This window comes from Bufo gargarizans, chromosome 8 (assembly GCF_014858855.1).
Source record: "Bufo gargarizans isolate SCDJY-AF-19 chromosome 8, ASM1485885v1, whole genome shotgun sequence".
Classification (NCBI taxonomy): Eukaryota; Metazoa; Chordata; class Amphibia; order Anura; family Bufonidae; genus Bufo; species Bufo gargarizans.
Window position 1 is genome coordinate 23,965,103 of NC_058087.1, and position 20,512 is coordinate 23,985,614.

Sequence of the window (20,512 nt, forward strand, 5' to 3'; positions counted from 1 at the left end):
GTAATTTTTGGCAGCCCTTTCCCTTAGTGCATAGGCTTTATGAGTGTAGGAGTCCCACTACCTGAACAAGTGTACCACAATGTGAATGAGGCCCTCCATTATGTGATATACAGGTGTATCAGAGTGCCTCTTCTTTGTAATTTTTGGCAGCACTTGTACTTTATATACAAGTAATTATACAGGAAAGAAGGTTTCCTAACAATTTTTCCTCTAAAATCAATTTTATCTTCGTTTGGTGCGTATTATTGTCTGTAAAAGTGGCGTACTACTCGGACAACATCGTTCCCAGCAGCGACCTGGGAGTCCAAGATGCATCCAGACATCCTCCCCATGCTGTTCCCGAACCATTTCAGTGGTGTTTCAATCAATTTCTGACCTTTTCCTATGAACCAGACACCCTCCCCTCTTCAGAGCAGGGGGTGCCTGGTTTAATGCTCGGGTTTTCCCATTGACTTCCATTGTACTCGGGTGCTTGGTAGAGCACCCGAGCATCCCGATGTGTTCGGCCTGAGCACCCGAGCACTTTGGTGCTCGATCAACACTACTCGTTATGCCACTAAATATTAGTTCAGGAATTCTAAGTAAAGTGAAATCTCAAGCATTTTTTTTACTTTATACCAGGCTGCTATTTTTTTGGACAGCTTAAAGGGACACTGACAGGCCCAATAAGCATATTTATGTATATATATGACAGTACAGGTCTTATCAAGTGTATTAAAATCATCTAAGTATCCCCCCTGTCCACCTTATAAATACCGAAAACTAAAGTTTTATAACCTGCTTGTCCCGTCTCCAATCTGCCCAAGGGGCGGCGTTTCAGCTCAAAATGGACCCAGAAGCCCCGCCCAGCTCATCAATATTCACTTCGCTGGGCGGCGGCTACAACTCTCCCCGACTCAAGTGCCTGGCGCATGCGCATAAAGCAGCGGCCTCTAAGACGCAGACTGTCTGTACGCAGGTGCGATGTGACCCCGGCCGGGCGCATGCACTGAAGATTAGACGGAGGACGTGCCCAAGGATTGAATTAGCCATGCGCGGGGAGAGTTGTAGCCTCCGCCCAGCGAAGTGAATATTGATGAGCTGGGCGGGGCTTCAGAACGGCAGTTGGGAGCGGCTGGCTGGGCGCATTTTGAGATGAAACGCCGCCCCTTGGACAGATTGGAGACGAGACAAGCAGGTTATAAAACTTTAGTTTTCGGTATTTATGAGGTGGACAGGGGGGATACTTAGATGATTTTATTACACTTGATAAGACCTGTACTGTCATATATATACCTAAATATGCTTATTGGGCCTGTCAGTGTCCCTTTAATATTCCTTTTTCTTTATTTTCTGTAAAGGATTAAGCCCTTGAGTACCACCAATGTATATGTGTGGCGGAAGTAGAGGCTTTAAATATGGCGTCCGCTTGCAGGTGCTATAGCCAGCAGGTCTCTGTTGTTTCAAACAGCAGAGGTTCGGGTTCATGACTGCAGCTGAATTAGAACCGGATCCCCCGTGCAGCAATCGGGAGAGCCGTTCCTTCTCTCTGATACGCTGTTTCTCTGTGAAGAAACCCAGCTTACCAGAGCTGCAGTTCCTATAGAGGTCTGTATGTGCCAGAATTTAAATAAAAACATAATGATCCTAGGTATCACTGTGTCCCAAAACACCCATACTATTAAAATATAAAAATATTTATCCCATACGGCGAATGGCGTAACGGCAAAACGTGACCAATTCGCTATTTTTTCATCGCTTCACTTACACAAAAAGTTTAATGTGATCAAAAGGTCATACGCTCCAAAATGGTATCAATAAAAACATAAGATCATCCCGCAAAAAAATTAGCCTCTACACAGCTCGGTAGACATTACTATAGTTGTGTTCAAAATAATAGTGTGTTTAAAAAAGCTCAAGATCCTTCTAATAGCTTTTATTTCCATCCACACAAATGCATTGGGAACACTACACATTCTATTCCAAATCAAAACATGAAGAAAAATATATCCAATTTGTGTTGTTCCTCTAAAAAAAATTAAGAAAAGTGAATATTAGACAAATATGTTCAAAAAAATAAAAATAGCAGTGTTTGTCTTCTTCTTTAGAAACTCAAACACTCACTATATAAACTGAACAATGTTTGAAGATGTTTCTTTCCTTTGAATCCCTTCACTAATATTTAGTTTTATAACCACTGTCTCTGAGACCTGCTGGACGTCTGTGCTGCTCGGAGTCACCACCTTCTGCCCCTGTGAACAGGTTCTCCAGCCCAGGATGATTGGACTACATTCCACAGTTCTTCTCTATTTCTTGGTTTTGCCTCAGAAACTGCATTTTTGATGTCACCCCACAAGTTTTCTATTGGAATAAGATCCGGGGATCGGGCCGGCCGCTCCATAACGTCAATCTTGTTGGTCTGGAACCAAGATGTTGCCCGTTTACTGGTGTGTTTGGGGTCATTGTCTTGTTGGACACCCATCTCCAGGGCATTTCCTCTTCAGCATAAGGCAGCATGACCTCCTCCAGTATTCTGATGGATTCAAACTGATCCATGATCCCTGGTCTGCGATAAATAGGCCCAACACCGTAGTATGAGACACATCCCCATATCATGATGCTTGTCCACCATGCTTCACTATCTTCACAGTGTACTGTGGCTTGAATTCAGTGTTTGGGGGTCGTCTGACAAACGGTCTCCGGCCACTAGACCCAAAAAGAACCATCTTACTTCCATCAGTCCACAGAATGTCTCTTTAGGCCGGTCAATGTGCTCTTTGGCAAATTTTAACCTCTTCAGCACATGTCTTTTTTTTCAGCAGTGGGACTTTGCAGGGGCTTCTTGCAGATAGTGTGTCTTCACATAGGCGTCTTCTCATTGTAACAGGACTCACAGGGAACTTTACACCTTCTTTCATCTTCCTGGAGCTGATTGGCTTTTCTTCTATCCATTTGAATGGTAGTTTTTCGCTTTCTTCCATGTCTTTCAGCTTTTGGTTGCCATTTTAAAGCATTTGCGATCATTTTAGCTGAGCAGCCTATCATTTTCTGCCCTTGTTTATATGTTTTCCCCTCTCCAATCAACTTTTTATTCAAGGTACGCTGTTCTTCTGAACAAACGTCTGGAACGACCCATGTTCCTCAGAGTTTCAGAGAGAAATGCACTGTAACCAGCATGTACAACATTTGCTGCCTTCCTTGCTTAAATAAGGGCAATAATTGCCCACCTGTTTTTCAAAGAATGAATTACCTCACTCATTGAACTCCACACTGCTATTATTTTGAACATGCCCGTTTAAATTTGTGATTCAATTACACAGAATCAGCATCATTCATTTCATGATTGTTGGGTCTGTTGGCTTTCTATTACTCTACTATACCTGCTAGTAAATTATTGTTATTGTAGTAAATAATTAAATATCATTTCTACCAAAAACAGTGATTGATCAGGTTAGTGATGTCTGACTGCTATTATTTTGAACACAACTGTATAAAAAGGTTATGGGGGGTCAGAATATGGCGATGAAAGTATAAAACAATTTTTTGCCCATGACGGCACCCTTGAGAGACCACCTCCCATCCAGGACAAGAAACAAGGACTTCTGTGGCGAGCTTTAAGAGGGGGTACTGCCCCTGAAGCATCAGTTCCTGTTTCCTGTCCTATGGGATAGGACGGTTGATGTGGAAAGCTAAGTATTAGACCTCATGCACACGGCCGTTGTTTTGATCTGCATCCGAGCCGTAGTTTTGGCGGCTCGGATGCGGACCCATTCACTTCAATGGGTCCGCAAAAGATGCGGCTAGCACTCCATAGAAACATAGAATGTGTCGGCAGATAAGAAACATTTGGCCCATCTAGTCTGCCCAATATACTGAATACTATGAATAGCCCCTGGCCCTATCTTATATGAAGGATGGCCTTATGCCTATCCCATGCATGCTTAAACTCCTTCACTGTATTTGCCGCTACCACTTCTGCAGGAAGGCTATTCCATGCATCCACTACTCTCTCAGTAAAGTAATACTTCCTTATATTACTTTTAAACCTTTGCTCCTCTAATTTAAAACTGTGTCCTCTTATGGTAGTTTTTCTTCTTTTAAATATGCTCTCCTCCTTTACCGAGTTGATTCCCTTTATGTATTTAGCAGTTTCCCTCATATCCCCTCGGTCTCGTCTTTCTTCCAAGCTATACATATTAAGGTCCTTTAACCTTTCCTGGTAAGTTTTATCCTGCAATCCATGTACTAGTTTAGTAGCTCTTCTCTGAACTCTCTCTAGAGTATCTATATCCTTCTGGAGATATGGCCTCCAGTACTGCGCACAATACTCCAGGTGAGGTCTCACCAGTGTTCTGTACAGCGGCATAAGCACTTCACTCTTTCTACTGCTTATACCTCTCCCTATACATCCAAGCATTCTGCTGGCATTTCGTGCTGCTCTATTACATTGTCTTCCCACCTTTAAGTCTTCTGAAATAATTACTCCTAAATCCCTTTCCTCAGATACTGAGGTCAGGACTGTGTCAAATATTCTATATTCTGCCCTTGGGTTTTTACGCCCCAGGTGCATTATCTTGCACTTATCCACATTAAATTTCAGTTGCCAGAGTTCTGACCATTCTTCTAGTTTTCCTAAATCCTTTTCCATTTGGCGTTTCCCTCCAGGAACATCAACCCTGTTACAAATCTTTGTGTCATCAGCAAAAAGACAAACCTTACCATCGAGGCCTTTTGCAATATCACTTATGAAGATATTAAACAGAATTGGTCCCAGTACAGATCCCTGTGGAATCCCACTGGTAACATGACCTTGTTTTTAATGTTCTCCATTGACTACAACCCTCTGTTGTCTGTCACTCAGCCACTGCCTAATCCACTCAACAATATGGGAGTCCATGCTCAATGACTGCAGTTTATTGATAAGTCTTCTGTGTGGGACAGTGTCAAAAGCCTTACTAAAATCTAGATATGCGATGTCTACTGCACCTCCACCGTCTATTATTTTAGTCACCCAGTCAAAAAAATCTATAAGATTAGTTTGACATGATCTCCCTAAAGTAAACCCATGTTGTTTTTCATCTTGCAATCCATGGGATTTTAGATGTTCCCCAATCCTATCCTTTAGTAGGGTTTCCACTAATTTGCCTACTATTGATGTCAGACTCACTGGTCTATAGTTGCTCGATTCCTCCCTACTACCTTTCTTGTGAATGGGCACGACATTTGCCAATTTCCAATCTTCCGGGACGACTCCTGTTACTAATGATTGGTTAAATAAATCTGTTAACGGTTTTGCCAGCTCACCACTAAGCTCTTTTAATAATAACAGGCCCCTGTGACTTATTTGTCTTCACTTTAGACAGCAAACTTAGAACTCCGTGTGCTGTCCGCCTCCGTTGCTCCGTTCCTTGGCCCCGCAAAAAAAATATAACATGTCCTATTTTTGTCTGTGCTTTGCGGACAAGAATAGGCAGTTATATTAAAGGCTGTCCGTGCCGTTCTGCAAATTGCGGAACGCGCATGGACGCCATCCGTGTTTTGCGGATACGTGATTTGCGGACCGCAAAAAACGGAATGGTCGTGTGCATGTAGCCTTAGTCTGCAAGACCTCACTTTGATTATGCTGGAAGTTACCCGGTGTGGCGTAAGTCTTCACGAGGAGCTGCTGCTGACCTCTGGGGCACTCTTTCTGGCTCCTGGACTAAGGTTAGGCTGGCGTTCTTGGTAGTCTCTAAGTGACTGTGAGGTCACCCAGGCACTCCAGATCCTCCTTGCATTTTTGCCTGGCATTTTCACTGTCTGCAGTTGTGAGACGTGTGCCACTGAAGTACGCACGGAGCGCGACTTCCGGTGTTTGGAATGCACGTGGTTGCAATCTGGGCGAATACGGGAAGTGATGTGCGTGGCTCCAATTGGAGTGCATAACGGAAGTGACGCGTGAATCTCATCTTCTGGGTTTCTGGTTGCATATGAACGCCGATAGGGACCAGCATTCGATTTAAAATCCCTAAAGTAAGGGAAAAAGAGTGCGCTACACAGAAGGAGCCCAGCCAGCCTGTGATTCTCTTATGGAAGCCTCTCTCTCCCTGTCTGGACATATGGAGGAGGAAGGCAGTCAGCATGCCGATGTCCCGGAGGGCCATGATGGCAGACCGATAGTCTCTGGAGGGGGTAAGTCAGAAGTCTCAGATTCCACGAAAGCCTTTAAGCTATGCCTACCTTCCACTGCTGCGAGCAAGACAGGCCACTCTAATGCTGTTTCCGATTTTAAATCCTTAGATGAGCAGGGGGAAATCCTGGATCGTTCGAGCTCATCCTCTGACGAATCCACAGGTAGACCGCTATTTTCCCCTGATCATACGGATTCCCTTCTCAAAGCCATAAGAGCTACAATGAAGCTGGATGAGACTAGAGAACAAAAATCCATGCAGGATATAATGTTCGGGGATCTAGAGCATAGGAAATCCGTTTAATATAAATATTTTTATATATATATTCTTTTACATTTATATATAAATTTTATATAGTGAAGATAAGGTAGTAGGACAAGTTCTCGCCATTTAGGCTACTTTCATACTAGCGTTTTGGCTTTCCATTTGTGAGATCCGTTCAGGGCTCTCACAAGCGGTCCAGTTTTGCCCTAATGCACTATGAATGGAAAAGGATCCGCTCAGAATGCATCAATTTGACTCCGATCAGTCACCATTCCGCTCTGGAGGCGAACACCAAAACGCTGCCTACCTGACGAAGCGGAGCCAAACGGATCCGTTCTGGCACACAATGTAAGTCAATGGGGATGGATCCGTTTTCTCTGACACAATCTGTCACAATAGAAAACGGATCCGTCTCCCATTGACTTTCAATAGAGTTCAAGACGGATCCGTCATGGCTATAGAAGACATAATACAACCGGATACGTTCATGACGGATGCATGCGGTTGTATTATTGTAACTGAACCGTTTTTGCAGCTCCATGACTGATCCGCAAAAAACGCTAGTGTGAAAGTAGCCTAACTGATGCTGCGGGGGCTGTACCCCCTCTTATAGCTCTCCATGGAAGTTCCTGTCCTGACTGGGAGGAGTTCTCTTACGGGTGCTGTCATGGGCTCATGGAAAAGCGATTACCGGTAAGTGTAATCCAATATTTTTTTCAAAGTTTTTATTTGTTTCAGTGTTAAAACACAAGAAAAACTGTATAAATGTGGTATGGTTGTAATCGTACTGATCCAGAGAATTAAGAGCAAAGGTCAGTTTTACCGCATAGGGAACTCCATAGAGAGAAAACCAATAAAACTGTGGTGGGATTGTGTTTTTTTTCCCAATTCCACCCCATTTGGATTTTTTTTTTCCTGCTTCCCACTACATTGTATGCCAAAATAAATGGTGGCATTAGAAAGTACGACTTGTCCCACAAAAAAATTAAACCCTCAAATGGCTATGTGAATGGAAAAATAAAAAAGTTATGGCTCCGGAAAGAATGAAAACACAAAAACCTCCGGTATTCAAGAGGTTAACATAAGCTGGATACGTTGCGTTATTGTTAAGATTTGGAATTGAATGTGTAGTATTTCCAGTGCATTTGCATTTCTGAAAATAAGTTATGATAATGATTTTGCAATTTATTTGCTTTTAAGCTCACTGCTATGTTTGTTGACTTACCGTATTTAAGGGACTGAAGGCTTTGGGCAGAATTGCAGGACACATATGGCTATAATCGTACAATGTGCCACTAATGGTGCATCAAAAGAAGTCCCTTTAATGGTCGTCGTAAAAACATGAGGCAGTGATTAAGGGTTTAAAACATTTCAACTTGTTCTGAGCCTCGTATAGCCGCGTCGAGTGAAAAGTCCAAAAGTTATGGCTCCTGGAAGGCGGGATGAAAAAGCTGCATAATAAGTTGGTCTTCAAGGGGTTAAAATTTGCCTTTTTTGAACAGTTGAATTTTTAGTGAATAAACGCATCACAAGCCCTCACAATGGTGATCTCAGCCACAAATAGAGATTCCCAGAACACCCCGTCCTCTATCCAGACAAAGCAGCACAGATCTGAGGCTCCCCGAGGAGAAGCTGCAGTGTTGGGGCCCTAGGGCCAAACCTCATTCCCATTTATTTCTACATGGTGACGGCTGTATGTGTCATCAGCTATGCGTAACCTACATTAATGAAATGTAAAAAAACAGCAAAACTGATCCTGCAATTCCACTTTCTACCAGTAGATGGCAGAATAGACACAGGTAACGAACCAAAGTACTAATCAAACTGGAGAAGTAAAAAGATTTATCATAAACCTGCAGTGTAATATTAATAAAATGAGTAAAACCCAGATTAGAGAAGAGCAAATCGATTTGTCTCATTAGCCAGAGTTCTTCACCTGGTGAAGAAGCACCCACCTGCCATTTGATTGACGGGGCGGGATATCTAACCAAGCCCTGTCAATCTTCTGTCTGTGCCACTGCTCAGAGTACAAGTGCTCATTTGGCTTCTGGAGCAGCAACTGTATGTGCACCCAGATGTGTAGCGGTGCAGTCGTGGCACCCACAGCTGAATCAGCGCTGCTAACTCTGAGCAGATGTCTGGGCCAGTCAATCAAATGGCAGGTGGACACTTCTCCACCTGCGGCCAATTGATTTGTTAGCATCAGTTCACTCACCTCTAACCCAGATAATATACATCTTATAGTTAACATATTAAAGAGTGCTTCTGTCATGTAGGATAAGGAACAGTGCAGGCATGTACTCCACCCACACCACAGTTTTTACCTACTTGCATGATCCACCCTAAATGGCTGCCCACAGCTTGGCGACGGTCCCTGACTTAGTTAAATACAAAGGCCTAAACCAAGTGAGGTAAAAGACTCGTCAGACAGAAATAGGGCAAAACCAGGTCCAGCCCAGAATCTAAAATTAGGCCAGAGCCCATACCACAGAGATACAGTCAGGTCCATAAATATTGGGACATCAACACAATTCTAAAATTTTTGGCTCTATGCACCACCACAATGGATTTGAAATGAAACAAACAAGACGTGCTTTACCTGCAGACTGTCAGCTTTACCTGCAGACTGTCAGCTTTAATTTGAGGGGATTTACATCCAGATCAGGTGAACGGTGCAGGAATTACAACAGTTTGCATATGTGCCTCCCACTTGTTAAGGGACCAAAAGTAATGGGACAATTGGCTTCTCAGCTGCTCCATGGCCGGTGTGTGTTATTCCCTCATTATCCCAACCACAGTGAGCAGATAAAAGGTCCAGAGGTCATTTCAAGTCTGCTATTTGCATTTGGAATCTGTTGCTGTTAAATCTCAAGATGAGATCCAAAGAGCGGTCACTATCAGTGAAGCCATCATTAGGCTGAAAAAACACAACAAACCCATCAGAGAGATAGCAAAAACATTAGGTGTGACCAAAACAACTGTTTGGAACATTCTTAAAAAGAAGGAACGCAGCGGTGAGCTCAGCAACACCAAAATACTTGGGAGACCACGGAAAACAACTGTGGTGGATGACCGAAGAATTCTTTCCAGGGTGAAGAAAACACCCTTCACAACAGTTGGCCAGGTCAAGAACACTCTCCAGGAGGTAGGTGGATGTGTGTCAAAGTAAACAATCAAGAGAAGACTTCACCAGAGTGAATACAGAGGGTTCACCACAAAATGTAAACCATTGGTGAGCCTCAAAAACAGGAAGGCCAGATTAGAGTTTGCCAAACGACATCTAAAAAAGCCTTCACAGTTCTGGAACAACATCCTATGGACAGATGAGACCAAGATCAACTAGTACCAGAGTGATGGGAAGAGAAGAGTATGCAGAAGGAAAGGATCCTAAGCATACCACCTCATCAGTGAAGCATGGTGGTGGTAGTGTCATGGCGTGGACATGTATGGCTGCCAATGGAACTGGTTCTCTTGTATTTATTGATGATGTGACTGCTGACAGAAGCAGCAGGATGGATTCTGAAGTGTTTCGGGCAATATTATCTGCTCATATTCAGGCAAATGTTTCAGAACTCATTGGACGGCGCTTCACAGTGCAGGTGGACAGTGACCCAAAGCATACTGCAAAAGCAACCAAAGAGTTTTTTAAGGTAAAGAAGTGGAAAGTTCTGCAATGGCCAAGTCAATCACCGGACCTGAATCCGATCGAGCTGCATTTCACTTGCTGAAGACAAAACTGAAGGGAAAATGCCCAAAGAACAAGCAGGAACTGAAGACCGTTGCAGTAGAGGTCTGGCAGAGCATCACCAGGGATGAAACCCAGCGTCTGGTCATGTCTATGCGTTCCAGACTTCAGGCTGTAATTGACTGCAAAGGATTTGCAACCAAGTATTAAAAAGTGAAAGTTTGATTTATGATTATTATTCTGTCCCATTTCTTTTGGTTCTTTAACAAGTGGGAGGCACATATGCAGACTATTGTAATTCCTGCACCGTTCACCTGATTTGGATGTAAATGCCCTCAAATTAAAGCTGACAGTCTGCAGGTAAAGCACATCTTGTTCGTTTCATTTCAAATCCATTGTGGTGGTGTATACAGCCAAAAATGTTAGAATTGTGTAGATGTCCCAATATTTATGGACCTGACTGTATGTCAGAGCTAACACAAGAAACAAACAGAGTCAAATACCAGAGAGGGTCAGTGCCAGGAGATAACGTCACAGGAATAATCGGCAGTCAGAACCAGGGTCAGGGACAATCCAGAAGTCACATTACCAGGGATCCAAACAATAGTGAGAAAGAAGACGAATCACATTTGTTGCCAGCAGCTGCCTGTTTAAATCCCCCACTGACAGGAAGCAGACACTGAGCCTGATTAACCTATTACTCCCTAATAGGCCGACTGGCCTGTCAGTGGGGTTGGTTCAACAGCAACGGAATGACCCTGGCTGTGCCGCAAGAGAGAGGCCAGGTTCGCTGCCGGAGCACGTAAAGTAGTTGCACTAGCATTCTTGTTTGCAAAGTTTTAAAAAATTCCCTATCGGAGTGGTTACTGCAGGCACTATCTGTTGGGTGAAATACTCTATGTGGAACTCTCTGGGCACCGTGTCGTCCTATATATAAGTCCAGTATGTCACGTCAGACCATTCGAAATCATTTACATTAGTGTGGTAAGCAGAAATGATGGCCGCCAACGATGTTGGATACTTAAAGGAGAGTGCCACTGTTGTCACCAGATGAGCCTTTGGTGGTGGTGGTGGTACAGTGTGGGCAGGTGTGTCTAGTCAATACAGCCCTACACTTTGTGAATGGTACAGTGTCAAGCCCAGACTACTTGAATAACATCATTAATCCAGTCATTGTGCGTCTGCAGGAACATCACAGGCCTAATTTTATCTTCATGGACGACAATGCGCCAGCTTATGGAGGTCGCATCATTAGGGAACGGCTACTGGAGACTGGGGAACCTCAAATGGAGTGACCTGCACTTTCTCCAGACCTGAATCCCATTGAAAACCTATGGGATCAGCTGAGTAGCCATGTAGAGGCTCGTAACTCTGTACCCCAGAACCTCAATGACCTGAGGGACGCCCTTCAAGAAGAGTGGGATGCCATGCCATGTGAACATCAGGAGACGTTGTTGTCAAGCTGTAATTGATGCTCAAGGCCACAGGACAAGTTCCTGAGACGCTGACATTTTGTGGCGGTATACCCAGCACTGGTGTTGGCTTTTGTGTCAATAAATTGCTTGAGATGAGGAAATCACCATTACTGCTTCTACTTAAATGCCCGACTTTCATGATATAATATAAATTTCAACTGAAAGCCAAATATCCCTAACTTTTTGTGAGTAGTGTATATCACAAACTGGCTCCTAGAATATTGTGTTTGAGAAATATATGGCACTCTTTGGGCACAGTATCATGCTGCTTATCTGATGGATTATACTTTTTTTTCTGAAACTTTTCTACTGATGACATATTCTCTGGATAAGTTATCAGTATATGAACAGCGGGGGTCCGACACCCAGGACCCCTGCCGATCAGCTGTTTGAGAAGGCACCGGTGCTCACAGTAGCGCCACTGCCTTCTCACAGCTTAGCTTAGGCCATGTGACGTTATGTTTATCAGTTACGTGGCCTAGGTGCAGATCACCCCTATAGAAGTTAATAGGGCTGAGCTGCAATACCAAGCACGGCCACTTTACAATGGATGGCGCTGTGCTTGGTGCCTTATCGGCGGGGGTCCCCGGTGTTTGGACCCCCACAAATTAGATACTGATGACCTATCCTGAGGAGAGAACATAAATAGAAAAGTCTCAGAAAAACCCTTTAAAGTGGTTTTCCATGATTTCCACACTGACGGCTATCCTCCTCTGATGGGTGGCGGTTTTACACTAGGCACACCCGCCGATCAGCAGTTTGAAGAGGCGCTACTTTTGGTACGCTGGGAGGAGGCTGCGGTGCTCACCAGAGCGCCGCGGCCTCCACAAACAGCTGACCGGCGGTGGAGTTGTCAGATCCTATTCATCAGATATTGACGTACCCTGAGGATCGGTCATCAATATTTTCATCCTGGAAAACCCCTTTAAAAAAGGATATAGATTGAGCAAGAAATATGATCATGGTTGAAGATAATAGATTTTTTTTTTTATAGGAATATTTGGATTTTTATCCATTTTCAATATGTATTATTATTTTTACATTGTATTTTCAGTTCAGATTGATGCAGATTGATGTGATTTATCATCAGTGGCCCCATCCATCTCAATCAGTTGTAAGGCACAAAAAGTGGTAAAAATAAATGGCGGCTTTACTTTTCCTCATTTTGAAGTTCTTCAAATTTTAAGTGTCTGTTATAAATCAGCGCGATGAGCAGAGAGTCGTTTGGCGCTACCTGTTCAGCAGATCCAGGTTAAATTAAACCTTTAGAAGGAGTCGTCATTAATATACTGCGAAATTAATGAGGCCATAGAAATGCAACTTCTACCTCAACCTATTAATAATGTTTGAATTGTTACATTAATGTAGGATCTAATGGAGCATAAAATTTGTATCCTCTCAGGAGTCGGACAGATACGATATTAATTGTTATCCTAGACGAAGGTCACAAAATAAATTTCAAGATTCCTCCTATCTTAATGTGCAGGGAAATAAAAGACCTGAACTTTTTTGATTTAAAGGGGTAGAACGATATTATAAGATTCTAAAACCGGGGATAGCCTGTAAGGGTGTGCAGATAGATTGTGTCATACGGCAATGGATATTCATCCATTGATTCTAATGGATTCTTCCTTGACCCCCACTTGCCTTTATAGAAGTGTCTCGATCAGGGGGCCTCCGTCTATCAGATCTATCTAAAGCGGCCTGTACCTTGCTCAGAGTGGTCGCTTTCCCTTCCCCACCTCCCTTTTTTTGCAGGCAATATTAATGTTACTCAGCAGGGGGCGACGGTGAGCACAGGAGGAAATTCAGTGGGTCAAAAGGCTATGAAATGTGAGCTCCACCCTGTGTTAGGAGGAGAGTGAAATGTAATTCAGAGGGGTGATTCTATAGAACGACATTGATGCGATGACACAAAAACACATTTTCTCAACATAAAATTGGTCACACCTTTAGCGTTTCTACTCTACAAAATAGATTTGGAAAGAAAATGGGGGAGTTGAACATATGCAGATCCCATAGAGCCCCAGAGCAAAACAGTATGGCCCCAGTGAGATATATGAATTTATGATTTTTTTAAAAAGAAATTGTCACGGAAGGTGTACAGAAAACTAGAAGACACAAAATGAAGATCCGACTGACTGGATCCAAAACTAAGGAACAAAAGGGAGAGCCCTGCAACAGACCTGGCTCTCTCCCTAACTGCTCAGCCTATGCCAAAATCTCAATGGTAGATGATTGCATATCCTCGTACCTCGACTGTATAACACCTGAACACCCTATAATAGTGAGGGGACACGGCCACCGGCTCCCTACACTTGATACGGAGGGAGTCAGGGTCACCTGGGATCCAGCAAACAGGAAAACACAAATGAATGAACAAAACTTATCTGTAGAAGACTCAGTAGTAGGATCAGCATGCACACACTCCAGGAAGTTGTATAAACCGCAAAGTGATGCAGTATGGGAAGGGATTTAAAGGGATGCAATCAGTGCAACTACATGACAGCTGAGAGAGGCTAACGAGATGAGAAAACGAAAGCAAAACAAAAGGAACCTCAAGGAGGAGGTTCTGAAGAACGTCTGTCAGAGCTTCTCAGATGTCTGGTGGTGACAGAAATATAGACAGTTACCATTGAAATCAATGTAAACTGTCAGCATTGTGATAACTCTAGTGATGGTTGCCAGATAAAGGAGTCCAGCATAAGGCCCCCTTTCCATAGTAGTTGCGTGGGCTACCTCTATGGTAAGTGCAGCACTACATGAGAACATTTTTATATAGATTCAGAGGCTGCTAATTGACAGAGACCTTCTCACTGGGGAAGTTTTGTTACAACAGTCAGCTGAGGCTTCTTTCACATCTGCGCTTTTCCTTTCCAGTATTGAGATCCGGCAGAGGATCTGAAAACCGGAGGAAATGCTTCAGTTTTGTCCCCATTCATTGTCAATGGGGACAAAACTGAACGGAACAGAGAGCACCAGAATGCGTTCCGTTGCGTTCCCATGACGCACCCAAAAGCGCTGCAACTAGCGATTTCGAATGCGTCCTGGGATACAGTGCAAAACTTTTTTCTCGGACACAAAAGAAAATGGATCCAGCACCCGTTGACTTACAATGGATTTAGTGACGGATCCATCTTGGTCATTTTAGAGATAATACAACTGGATCTGTTCATAACGGGTGCAGACGGTTGTATTATCCTAACGGAAGTGTTTTTGCTAAGCCCTGCCGGATCCAGGGCCGTCTTTAATATTGATTGGACCCTGGGCAAGAGGGAGAACACAAGTGCCGCTGCCGCATTCATGGCTCCATACTTTATTAACTAAGTAGCCAGGAAGAAGGAACGCCCAGGGAGAAAAGCTGATGTCTCCTCCCTGGTGTTCCGATGCTGTTATTTAGCATGCAGTGCGGGAGAATGTAACGGGGGCCACAGCAGTGCAATGGAGCAGCGCCCAGAAATATTAGTAAGTGCAGGGACATCCCCCATGTATGCCCTACATGTCCTGCTACTTAGTTAATAAATTATGGACCCATGAAAGGTCCTTCAGTGGCCAGCGGGGCTCAAGAGGCAGCTGCCTTGGGCCCCCCAGGTGCAACTGTGCTCGGGGCAGCTACCCCTTTTGCCCCGCGTTAAAGACGGCCCTGGCCGGATCCATCAAAAACGCTGATGTCAAAGTAGCCTTACTAAACAGGACTCCAGACTGATACATTAACCTGTACTGATACATTGTAACAATGTCCCTAGGCCAGAGGGATGATGCACACAGCGATGTCACAGCATAGAGAGTATAACTGTGGTAATGTCGTACTAAAGAGAAAATCCACTTAAAGGGGTTGTTTCATCTCAGACATTGGAGGCATATCTCTAGGATATGAGCCCAATGTCTGGTTCCAACTACAGAGCCTGCAAAGTGAAGGAAGGCGCAACACGCATGCATGGCCAGCCTGCATTCATTTCTATGGTAGTACCGAAAATCTATCCATCAGCCCCATAGAAGTGAATAGAGTGGTGGCCGCGCTTACCGTTCATTTCAGTGGAACTGCCGAAATTTTTTTGCACTACCACAGTAATGAATGGAGGGCGGCCGCGCATGCGCAGTGCGCCCTCCAGCCCTTAACTGGCTCTCTTCTAAAGATAGGTCCCACCTCTGGGACCTGCACCAATCAGACATTGGGGGCATATCCTAGCGATATGCCCCCCCCCCCCAGTGTCTGAGGTGAGACAACCCCTTTAAGGATAAGGTGATGTCACATCATGGAGATCATCTCACCACAATGATACTCTGTTCAGTGATGTTATGGCACTGGAATTATAGCAGCTGCAATAACCGCTGTCCCGGTAGGTACACCCCTGCAGGGTCAGCACTGGTGGGGAGGGCGGATTGGGCAATTGCCCAGAGCCCCTAACCTGAAAGGAGGCACCGATGACTTCCAAAGCAACAAACCTCTGGCCTGATGCCCCAGACCCTCGAAGGAGCATCACTTCAGCTGCCGAAACATGACCTGGTCCCTGCCTTCTCTAAACCGCTTTAGACCTTTGTCCTACAAATGGCAGGATTATACACTATTTACTAAAGGTGGCCATGTTTTATTATGTGGGGGCACAAAGTTGGTTGCAATTACTTTTTTTAGAGCAGAAAGGGAACGTATTAATAACAATACCCACTTTTTAGGGCAGAAAGGGCACTTCATTGTTTGTAGGGAACCCAGTGGTGGACATTAGTACTATATGGGGGCACTAAGAGGTGCACTTACTGTGCGGGCCCACATGGGGCACTATTACTGTTTCAGAGTACTAAGAAAATCAATATTAGGGCTCATGCACACTAACGTATTTTCTTTCTGCTTCCGTTCCGGTTTATATGCGGACCGTACGCGGAACCATTCAATTTAATGGGTCCACAAAAACAACGGAAGGTAATCTGTGTGCATTCCGTTTCCTTATTTCCGTCCCACAAAAAAGTAGTGCATGTCCTATTATTGTCCGCAAATCACAGTCCGAGGCCCCATTCAAGTCAATGGGTCCGCAAAAAATATGGAACACATCCGTATTTCATCCGTATTTTGCGGATCCATACTGTAGAAATGCTAGGCCCAGCCCATATTGCTCATGTGTTTGGTAATTAATAAGTTACTGTTTCCGAACCGCAAAAAAAAACAGATCACATAAGGAAACCATACAAATATGTTTTGTGGAAGAGGACTTAAATCAGAGGAAAAAAACCTCAGATACAGAAGAACGGATCCGTGAAAAACAGACCGCAAAACAACAACGGTCGTGTGCATGGGCCCTTACAGTGTAGAGTACAAATGGTGATACTATTACTTTATGGGCCTTAAAGGGGTGCACTATTACCACATGCGGCACAATATGGGGCACTATCTGTCTGACGCTTGTTTTCAGGGGTGCTCCCTTTGGCACAATTTTGGGGGCATAATTATAGTTATATATATATATAGTTATGATACTATTTGGGGGCACTATGCAGCAGGTATAGTTAAAGGGCAGACGGGGCAGCAACAGGCAGGATGAGGAGTTTGTGTAGGTCGGTATTATCTATATTTTTAGTGTTCAAACTTTTGATTTTCAGATACTCCCTGCTTTCCCAGAGCCATAACTTTTTTATTTTTCCATGGGGCTTGTTTTTGCGGTACAAGTTTTACTTTCTAATGTCAATATTTTATATTGCATACAATGTAGTGGAAAGCTGGAAAAAATTCCGAATGGGGTGGAATTGGAACAGTTTTATGGGTTCCCCATGTGGTAAAACTGACCTATGCCCTTCCTTCTCCGGGTCCGGATGATTACAGATTATATTGTTTTTCTTGTGTTTTAATACCAAAAATAAAATAAAAACTTTTGAAAAAAAATAACTTTTCTTTGCATTATATTCTTCCCCCAAAACTTTATTATAGTTATGTCTACAGCGCTGTATGAGGGCTCGTCTTTTGCAGAGCATTTTTATTTATACCATTTTGAAGCATGTATGACTTTTTGATCACGTTTTATTCAAATTTGTATTTATTTATATGCTGTAAAAAAATGTATATATTAATAGTACGGTTGTTTTTAGACATGACGGTGCAAATTACCTTTTTTTTTATATGGGGACTGGGGGGGGGATGATTAGAATTTTTTTATATATATATTTAATATTTTTTAATTGTGTTTTCCCCATTTCCTCCTAGGAGACTCTCTTTATAGTCCGCTTCGCGAGTGGGCTCCATTTTTAAATACCAGACTTTCACCGTACATGTATGGGGGGAGGTCCAGAAAGGGTTAAAGAAAATGTCAATCCATTTTGCAGGACAATCTGATTTCCACCACTAGATGGCGATGTTTCATTGTGAAGGAAATATTCACATTTCTTCTAGAATTGAACGAGAGAGAGCACAGTATAGATTTATAGAACAGCCGCAGGGATTGTCCAGGATTGATAGGCCATCAACATCAGATCAGCAGGGGTCCGACACCGCATACCTGCAGCTGCACGTCTCCAACCATTGTGTAGTGGGCAAAAGCTGGTAACCGCAGAGCTGCTCCCATTGAAGTGAATGCAGTCACCAGCTCTGTCCTCTTCCAGTGCCTGCTTCTGGCACCAGAGCTACAATGATACAGCTGTTCAGCAGAGGTGTAGGACCACCTCAATTTTAAGGTCCTCTCTGTCTAAGCCAAAGGTGGTGGTTTGCTAGAGCGACGACATATGTGCAGCTGTACATGGGCCTAGTAGGTAAGGGGGCTCGCTGCCACCTTAAAAAGTACATTCCCAGATTTGATGTTCAATTGAAAAATCCCTTCTGTAATCCAAGGCATGGTCGGGGTGGGTTTTCAGCCTCAAAATGTAAATAAGTTGTTTTCCATTCACTGACAACATAAGAGATCTTGAAACTGGTGAGCCATTGTTTTTAATAGAAAATGACTGAAGACAGATGGTCCACATTCACGAAAGTGGCCTGATGTGCGACAATTTTTTACATGTAGTGTGGTCTTATTTCCACCAGATGGCGCAGTAAGAACAGATGAACAGTGAGCAGAAGAATCTGAAAGTTTTGCAACATTTTAGACGACTCGTTACTTATTATAATTGTCTCATTTGTGAAATAGTACTGTCAGATCTTAAACGAATGAAATAATATTAGGTGCTGATTATGAATTACGCTAATGTTGTATGACTACCATTCGTACTAATTATATGCAGCTTTAGTAAGGTAAAATAACATAGTTATAATTAGAGACGAGCGAATTTCATATTTTGACATTCGTTCATACTTCGTTTGGTGGTAAAAGGTGAATTGCGTTATGGATTCCATTACCACGGACCATAACGCAATTCCATGCCTTTAGAGGCATTCTGTTATTCATTCCGTCATAATAGAAGACTATGGCATGCATAACGGATCTGTCCCCTTCCCGTTATGCAGGAGAGGACTCCCCGGCATAACGGAAATGGGACGGATCCGTTTTGCAGCCCATATACTTCTAATATGAATACTTCTAATAAATAACGGAATGTGCATTCCATCATAGATTTGCTTTATGGTCCGTGGTAACGGAATCCATAACGCAATTTACCTTTTACCAACAAACGAAGTATGAACGAATTTCATGAGCGGAAATTCGCTTATTTCTCGTTATAATTATAGGGTTATTCTGGTTACATTAAGTTATCCACTATCCTGTGGACTATTAGATCGTTGGGGATCCTACTGCTGGGACCCCCACCGATCACAAGAACGGGGGCCCCGTACCCCCTGCAGCCCCAGAAATGAACGGAGCGGATGGTCGGGCATGCGCATGGCCACTACATTTATTTCTATGGGAGTTGTGTTGAGCTATCTCTGGAATTCCCATATAAATGAATGGAGCGGCAGCACACATGCATGACTGTCCACTCCTTTCATTTCTGGGGGCTGCAGGGGGTAAGGGGGCCCCTGTTCTTGTGATTGGTGTGGGTCCCAGAAGTAGGACCCCACCAATCTAAGGCCTCATGCACACGACCGTTGTTGTGTCCCGTGTCCATTGTTCCGTTTTCTGTGATTTTCTGCGGACCCATTGACTTTCAATGGGTCCGTGGAAAACTCGGCTAATGCACAGTTTGTCATCCGCATCCGTGATCCGTGTTTCTAGTCCGTGAAAAAAATATGACCTGTCCTAATTTTTTCACGGACACCGGTTCGCGGACCCATTCAAGTCAATGGGTCCGTGAAAAAACACGGAGGCACACAAGATTTTCATCCGCGTCCGTTTTTTTCCTATCATTTGCATGGCAAACTTGACTTAGATTTTTTTTTAACTTTCCTTCATGTCTGGAGATCCTCCAAAAATAAAGGAAGACACGCGGAAACAAAAACGGACACGGAACAACGGAACCCCTTTTTGTGGACCGCAAAAAAATATTGTCGTGTGCATGAGGCCTAATAGTTATATCCTATCCTGTGAATAAGGGATAACTTAATGTAACCGAAATACCCCTTTAAGATATATATATATATATATACCCCATGTCAAAATTACTGTTACTGTGAACAATTACGCAAGTAGAAGATGAAATGATCTCCAAAAGTCATAAAATTAAAGATAAAACTCACTGGTCAACATTTTAAGTAATATCAGTGTATTATTTTTGTACGTTGCAAAATTATGGTAAACCAAGGAGATTTGAGCACTCCAATAATTTTGACCGAGGTCTCACACCTTAAATAGCCTGTTAGGGTTAAGGCTTGATCACAATCATAGTTAGGAAAGGACAGGAAATGCAAATTTCAGACTACTCTAAGCATGTCCCAAAAACAGCAGCCATGGGTTCTTCTAAGCGGCTGCCTAACACTCTGAAAATGAAAATGGTCAAGGTCCACAAAGCAGTAGAAGGCTATAAGAAGACAGCAAGTTGGTCCTCAGTTTGAAATGTAATTAAGAAATATCAGTTACCAGTAACAG

At 43.4% G+C, this 20,512-nt stretch overlaps 1 protein-coding gene across 1 annotated transcript in view; it reads left to right on the forward strand.

Annotated features, from left to right (window-relative positions):
* Positions 1 to 5,535: 5,535 nt before the first annotated feature.
* NXPH2 (neurexophilin 2) overlaps positions 5,536 to 20,512 on the forward strand; it is a 138,100-nt gene continuing 123,123 nt past the window's right edge. The window contains exon 1 of the mRNA XM_044304844.1: positions 5,536 to 6,150. The gene's annotated coding sequence lies outside the window, so the exon portion shown is untranslated. The remainder of the gene's footprint in view (positions 6,151 to 20,512) is intronic.